Source organism: Cupressus sempervirens, chromosome 11 (assembly GCF_028749045.1).
Source record: "Cupressus sempervirens isolate cs-2001-9-10 chromosome 11, ASM2874904v1, whole genome shotgun sequence".
NCBI classification, from domain to species: Eukaryota; Viridiplantae; Streptophyta; class Pinopsida; order Cupressales; family Cupressaceae; genus Cupressus; species Cupressus sempervirens.
The window spans coordinates 279,794,746-279,802,409 of NC_143128.1; positions in this window are offsets into that span (position 1 = coordinate 279,794,746).

The following is a 7,664-nucleotide window of genomic DNA, read 5'->3' on the forward strand; positions in this document are numbered from 1 at the left end:
GCAGCAGTAAACTATTCAAATATTGTTTGGTTTAAGCAGTTATTGCAAGGAATGAAGATGGAAATCAAAGAACCAGTTGTCATGTTCTGTGGCAATACTAGTGCAATCAACATATCTAAGAATCCAGTAATGCATTCCAAGACCAAGCATATTGCAATAAAATATCATTTTGTCAAAGAATTGGTGCAAGACAAGGAGATCAGATTAGAATATGTCCATACAAAGGAAGAAATTGCTAACATATTTACAAAGCCCTTACCTAAGGATGCATTTCTGTATCTCAGAGGTAAGTTAGGGGTCATTCCCCTATCTAAAGTCTACTAAAAATAAGTTCTAGTGATGCATCAACACATACAAGATTGAAGATCTATCTATTGATGTAGTTTAATCAGAAATCATTGCATATGAATCAGTACTAAAGATACATTACAATTCACTTAACTTCTATTGTCTTTGGCATGTGTTGTCAAAGAGGGAGAGATTTACTATCATATCCTTCTGAAATTTGTGAGATTTGAAAATTTTTCCATGAAGTCCCTTAACAAAGGGAGATTATTGAAGGAGGGAGAAGTCTGTTATCTTGTTGGACTTGTTTTCAAAATTTCATTCTGTTATGACATGTTGTGTTGCCATCAATGCCAAAGAGGGAGATTGTTGGATAATGTTATCCTTAATGCCACACAAATGTCATATCAGTCATTAGTCTCAAGTTCACTGAGCTCAGACAGTCTACAATGCAATCTATAGTGCCAACCAGCTCACTTAGTCATCAAAGAAAATGTGGAAGATAGTGTTAACCAAGCTAACTCGGTCAAAAAAGGAAAGGTGAAAGATAGTGTTCACCGAGCTCACTCATTCAACGAAGGAAATGGATAAGTCAGTGTTAACCGAGCTTCGCTCGGTCTCCAAAGGGTAGTTTCCACTGAGCTCCCTCGGTCATCAAAGGAATCATGGAGAAGTCAATGTTAACTGAGCTTCACTTAGTCTCTGAAGGGTAGTTTCCACCGAGCTCACTTGGTTATCTAAGGAAACTTAGTACTTACTGAGTTCTCCTGACGATTGAAGGATTGTCACAAAGTTCGTTGTATTAACCAAGCTCAGTTGGTTAACACAGGAATTATTTTCTAAACAAAGTTCATTATGTAGGGTCGGCCAATATAGGGATTTGCTAATTAATTACTTCTAGCCAACTATTGTAATTGTTTGTTTAGTCAATGATTTGAGCTGACTAAGATAATTTGAAAGGTATATATGGTCATTCAAGTTATGAATTAAAAGTGTGTGTGTGATTGTAAAAAAAAGAAGTCATGAATGTGAATTATAGTATGAAATGAAAAGGCGAATGTTGAGAAAAGTCTGATGAAGGATCAGATGTGTTGAAGGAGCTGTAAAGTTGTATTTGATCAGTAAGGATCCAGTCAAGCATAACAGAGATTTGTAATCAGAAAAGATAAGTTGCACATTATATCAAGTCACTTCATTGTTGCTTTCTAACCATTGTAACAGTGAATTCAAAATCTCTTAATAGAGTTGGTTTAACAACCATTCAATAAATCCTCTAACAAGGTGACAGTTCAGTTGAATTGTTCTAAAGACCTCTAGCAAGTCCACTCCTAACATGGTGATTAAATCCTTTAACAGGGTCACACCTAACAGTGTGTTTTTGTAACCTTTAATAGGGTTGGCTCCTAACAGGGCTCACTTCAGAAGAGTGAAAAACAATATCTAGTTACATTGGTGGTTTTTCCCATATTGGGTTTCCAGGTTAAAACTGGTGTCTCTTGTGTTCTTAATTGTCGAATTGCTTTGTGCATGATAAACATATCAATTCTTAATATTTGTCATTTGCTGCATTATCAAGTTTCAGCATTTTATATTAATCAGATCAAGGGTATATTTAGACATCTTAGGGATTGTGGAAAGTTTTTAAGTAACTGATTCACCCCCTGCCCCTCTTAGTTACTCTTTTCTCATTTCCTACAGGATCTTCTTCATCAAAGAGGAGATGCATATCATCAATAATGTCTCCCAAGTTTGCTATGAAGGACTCAAGAAATAAACCTAAAATATCTGTTATGTACTCATGCCCTTATGTTGGAATTGGAAGACAAGGTGTAGCCAACTGTAATGAATTGCATGGACCTATCACTGTAGCAATGTATGCATGTTGAATGTGTTGATGACATGATCTTATTTTGAATCTATTAATAGGATCCCACATATCTAAATCTATTTAGTCACTATCACTGTTATTACTATTAGTTTCCACAATGTATGAAGTATGGAGAGGATTAAAGGATAAGCTAGGTGAAATTTCCTCAAAGTGAACATTCCTCTCTATTAATATCTCATGAGGCTTAGGATCCATAAGTCTATATGCCTTAATTCATCATATCTAATGAAAGTACAAGGCCTTGGTGGTGATGCCCTACATTACCTTGAAGATATGTGTGCCCATGTTGGAAAACCAAAAACTTTGAAGTGTTTCACAACTGGTTTTCTTCCACACCATGTCTCAAAAGGAGTCTTTCCATCGAAGACATTATGAGGAGAACTATTAAGGATGTGATTGGCACTACTTATAGCTTCAACTTAAAGTGATGGATCAAGAGACTTATCTTGAATCATACAATTTCCCATTGACTTAAGATTTCTAATCCTCATTGCTGCAATACTTGTCTTTTGTGGACTAAATGCTACTAGATTCTAAAGATGAACACCCTCAAGTTCACAAAAGTCTCTAAGTCTTGAGTTCACATATCTACTTTCATTTTCCATATGAAGAACCTGGATGGATTTCCTTGATTTCCTTTCAACATGACTCTTGAAGGCTAGAAAATTATCAAACATTTCATTCTTGTGATCAAGAAAGTAGATAGATGTGTAGGGTGAAAAATCATCAATGAAAGTGAGAACATATTGACCCATGCTAACTGATGTCACTAAAAAAGGGCCTGCTAAAACCATGTGAATCAACTCGAGAATAGCTAATGCTCTCCAAGACTTCCCTTTGTCAACCTTTTCTTCTAGATGCATATCCATTGAACAAGTTGAACATTCACCCTTAGAAAAGGCCATTTTAGGTAGACATTTGATCATATTTTTTGAGCTAATTTGATAAAGATAATGGAAGGAAAGATGTCCATATTGCTCATGCCATAATTTTCTTTGTGATTGAGAATATGTCAACAAGGCATGTGAAGGAGACTTAGGCACAAAGTGGAACAAAGAATAAAGCCTTGTGTCATGATGGACTTTACCCACTACAACCAACGAACCATCTTTAAGATTTTACACCATTACTGAATCAGGAAGGAACTCAACTATAATGCCACCTCCATAGTGAGTGATTTGGTAAATTGAAAGGAGATTAGAGCTAAGGTTAGGAACATAAACAACATCTTTCAACTCTCCATTTTCCATCTCAACGTGTCCTTTCCTTTCCACTTGTGTATCATTCCCTGCAAAGATGTGAGGTAACTTTGACTACTTTAATGAAGAAAAGTGTCCTTTTGAAGAACCTATATGATATGAGGCACCTGAGTCAAGAATCCATTCCTCTAAAGATTTTTTACCTTCCGTAAATGCTTTCCCTCTTTCCTTTGAAGTGGATGGATTTGAATCCTTGGAAGCATTTGGCACATTGATTTTGTTCTTCCTAAGTAAGTTTTCCAACTCATTTATTCTATTAGTCTTCTAATGATGCTCATCATGATTTGGTTTCTTACAATATGCACAAAATAGTTTATCTATCTTGTTGTTGTTTCCCTTCTTGTTGGAAGAAGAATTTCCTTGTTGTGAGGAGGAAGATTGTTGTGTCTCTGATTGTTATTTTGGCTTCCACTATTTTTTCTTGCTATTGGTAGACTTTTTCTACTTTGATTTGTTTGGTTCTCATTGCTAGCCACCAATGCCTTAGGCTTGGATGACTTGAAAATTCTCATATCTATAAACTTGGATTGTTCCAACATCAACATTTCTGCAAATACATCAAATGTAGGCTTAGTGAAGGCACTTCCCATGGTCAACCTCTGAGTGTTGTAACTTGAAACAAAAAATGCATACTCTAAAGATAGCCTCTTCAAGATGTGATGGATCAATCTATCATCCTTCATGGGATTACCACAATCCTTATGTAGTGCTCTCAATTCATTGGCTTTGTTGACATGGTCTTGAATTGTGTGAAAATTCTTAGGATCCAATAGAAGCAAATCATCCTCAATTTGGAATCCCTTTTCCTCATCCACCTTACCATACAAACCAGCAAGTTTATCCCAAGCACACTTGGCATCCTTAAAGCTAGAAATGTGGGAGAAGAGATCTCTATGAACACAACTCTTGATAATTCCTAAAGCTTGGTTGTCTTTAATTTTCTAATCAACTAGTGCTATAGCATCAATGGGTTTTAAAATTGTACCATCAACATATAGATGTAAACCTTTTTCCATTATTCTAATCCATACAATATCCTTCCATGTAGTATAATTGTGTGAAGTTAGAAGTGGAGTTTTAGGTGAACCCATGATGCAAAAAATTAAAAGAGCACAAGAGAGAAAGAGAGACCAAGAATAGAAGACAACCACCCCCCCCCCCCCCCCCCCCCCCTCACTCAATCAAAGAACCCCCCCAAAAAAGATTCTTTTGGAGCTTTATATGTAGTGCATTTACAATAGACCACTTGTCAAAATGGACAAAAATGTGCTTATGATTTTGCTATTTACTACCTCCTCTTGGAGTTCAAATCTGGAACTAAGCATTGTAGGGTATGTGCAGGATCATGGTGTACCAAACTATGGCCTTAAGTGGCAGTGAAAAATCAACAAATCAGGGTTATGTCAACTTGACACATAATTTTAAAGTGGTTCTATACTTTATATCAAAAAGTTGTAAGAAAATAATCTGTAGGAAATTGAATATAGTTTCTAAACTACAAGGCCTTATCTGAAGAAAAAATTATTTGATTGGTCAAAAGTTTGGATTTTAGTGCAGTACTACAAAAAATTTCGGGCGAAAATAAAAAGTAGGTGTATGTTTGACCAGCTTAATCATAATCAAATTATAATATTTTTAAATATGATTTTAGATATAAAAAGTAGACTCCTGCCTAGATGTGACGCATATTTTTGGCAATTTTTATTCCAAATAAATAATTAATTATGAATTTTCTACTATACTATTTTCAGAATTAAAAGACTCCCATGTCTGACCACCTTAACTAGTTCAAAAAAAATCAAAATTAAGTTTTTTTTTTTTTTTTTCTTATACTAGTCGAAGCATAGAATGTGACACATCTTTTGGATTTAACAAATCTTATGCGGTTTGAAAGTTATTGCTATTTTTCAACCAGTATGTTAATTAGCACTTTGTAGCTAACTCCATTAGAAAATAAGTAATAATTACTTACTGAACTTGTAATTTGACAAAACTTACATTTATGAAAAGCTAAGAACATTATTAAGAAACCCTTTTCATTACATCAAATTTTGGTTTAAAAAATGCCGTCAACTAGATGCTTGAAGTAAAAAACACATAAGAACATGTCAAAAACACATTTTTGGGATGTTTTAAAGATGACCATATAAGGTTGGTATTGAAAGATATAGTAGGAATTATAAAGGTATTAATTATTTTCATTTAGTATCAGGATGGGTGGGAAAAAAGTGGGAATAGATTTTGAAATTCTATGAAGCATTTCAGAATTAAATATTTTTCAGATCGCCACTTTTTGGCACACCATGATCCTGCACATACCCTGTAGCTCAAATGTACAAAATTTTTGAAGAGTAATCAAAGTAATACAATGCAAAAAAGGACCTAATTATGAAAGTGGTATTTCTATACACACAAGCCTATAATCTAATTTTACATCTAGAAAGTAGATGAAAAATTAAGCACTTTCAAAAAAATAGAACCTAAAAATGTGTCCAGATGAGCTCGTACGAAAAGTTTGAAGTTGCAAAATGCAGGATTGGATAGGTACAATCACCAAAGAAATGCAATTTCTGACAAATCCATGGACCAAAACTAGAAAATAATAGCACCATAGAAAATTTTAGGAAATTTGAGCCAAAAAAAAAAAAAAAAATTGCACCTAATTTGGAGTCCGAATGACTAAGATATGGCCTTCCAAAGTTGGACTGTCAAATCAAACCTGAGTATGAAGAGGGGTTTGATCAACAAAATGCTAGGTTAAATTTGACATCCAAATGGTCATCATGGTAATGCAATAGGCTTGCTGATGATAGTTAAATGACAATCAACTTTAAACTCGTAAAAAGGGTGACATCAGTGAAAAAGGCTAGTCCTGATGATGTGGCATGCTATATTGTATGATTGATGATTTCAATTGCATGGATGATGATGTTAACTTATGGAATTCCTACATGGCAACTATGTGGTAGATACATGTATCCACTGATGTGTCAAGGTGATATGTCTAAACACTAACATGGTAGGGGTCTCTATTATACTATTTGGACAGTGCCGCATTGAATGGTGTCGCAGTGAAAGTGGCAGAGAATAATGCCAATGTAGCACTCTTTACTTGATGTTTGAAATTTTTTTGTTTCCAACAATTGCAGAAGTTGGGAGACTGTGGCTGGTGGGATGAAATTTGTGGCAAGAGGGCAACTGGCATTAGATTGTGGAAGGTTGTCATTAACAACACCGATGGGAGGTTTTTTTTTTTTTGATGTTACAGTGGCCGACGTTGGAAGCCAATAGCATTGGGCAGTGCTGGTAGGTGTGTTCGGCATTGGAGTTGTTAAAGTCACCAGTGGATGGAAGGCTTTACCAAAGGAGGGAGTTTTACGAGAGGTATTGCCAACAAGAGGGTTTGGTACCTAAGTCCCACATTCACCCAATTTAAAGTTAAAATGGCTTTTAAAAGCCAAAACCCACATAGATGAACTCAGCTATGAAGTCACTGCAATATGAATCATTAGTCTATGGTTGGAGATATTAGATTTTTGTCCACTATAATTTGGTAAGACACTTCCGGTTGTGTCTAGTGTCGGTGATTTGGTAAACACTAGAATATGGCAATACTATAGAGAATATTCCCTATGGGGGTTGGGATGTGACCACCTAGTTCCTGCAAAACATTTCTTCACAGGAATGATAGGCCGAAATGCTTTTGACAAAAATTAATCCAAAAATTGCAGAGAAAATATAAATCCAAAAATAAATTCCATGGATCTAAAAAGTGATTATACCAAATTTGCAAATTGGGCCTTCAAGTGTCAGTTTGCAAAAAAATTGCCCCAATTTTGATTATAGCTTAAGGTAGGAAAATTTATAGTCAAAATTCATTGAATTGACACTCTCGATGTAATGGTGAGGTCCACTTTGGCTCTAGATGCTCTCAATGACTGTGATACTCTAGATCTGAGTTGAGATCACCTAAGAGATGAAGTGAAAAAATGGTCTCCAATGGCTATGTAAACAGAAATTCCCTCTACTCTGATACCATGTAAGAATTTGGTATAGCTCTAATACCATGTAAGAATTTTCCTTAAGGAAAAATCACCCAAGATTAAGAAGCTCAAGCACAAGCACAAAATGGACCAATAAAGTATGATTTATAATAACAATATCAAATTGAATTATTTTGATGTACATACACACTAGGAGTGCCTATATATAAAGGCCTCTAGGATGCATCT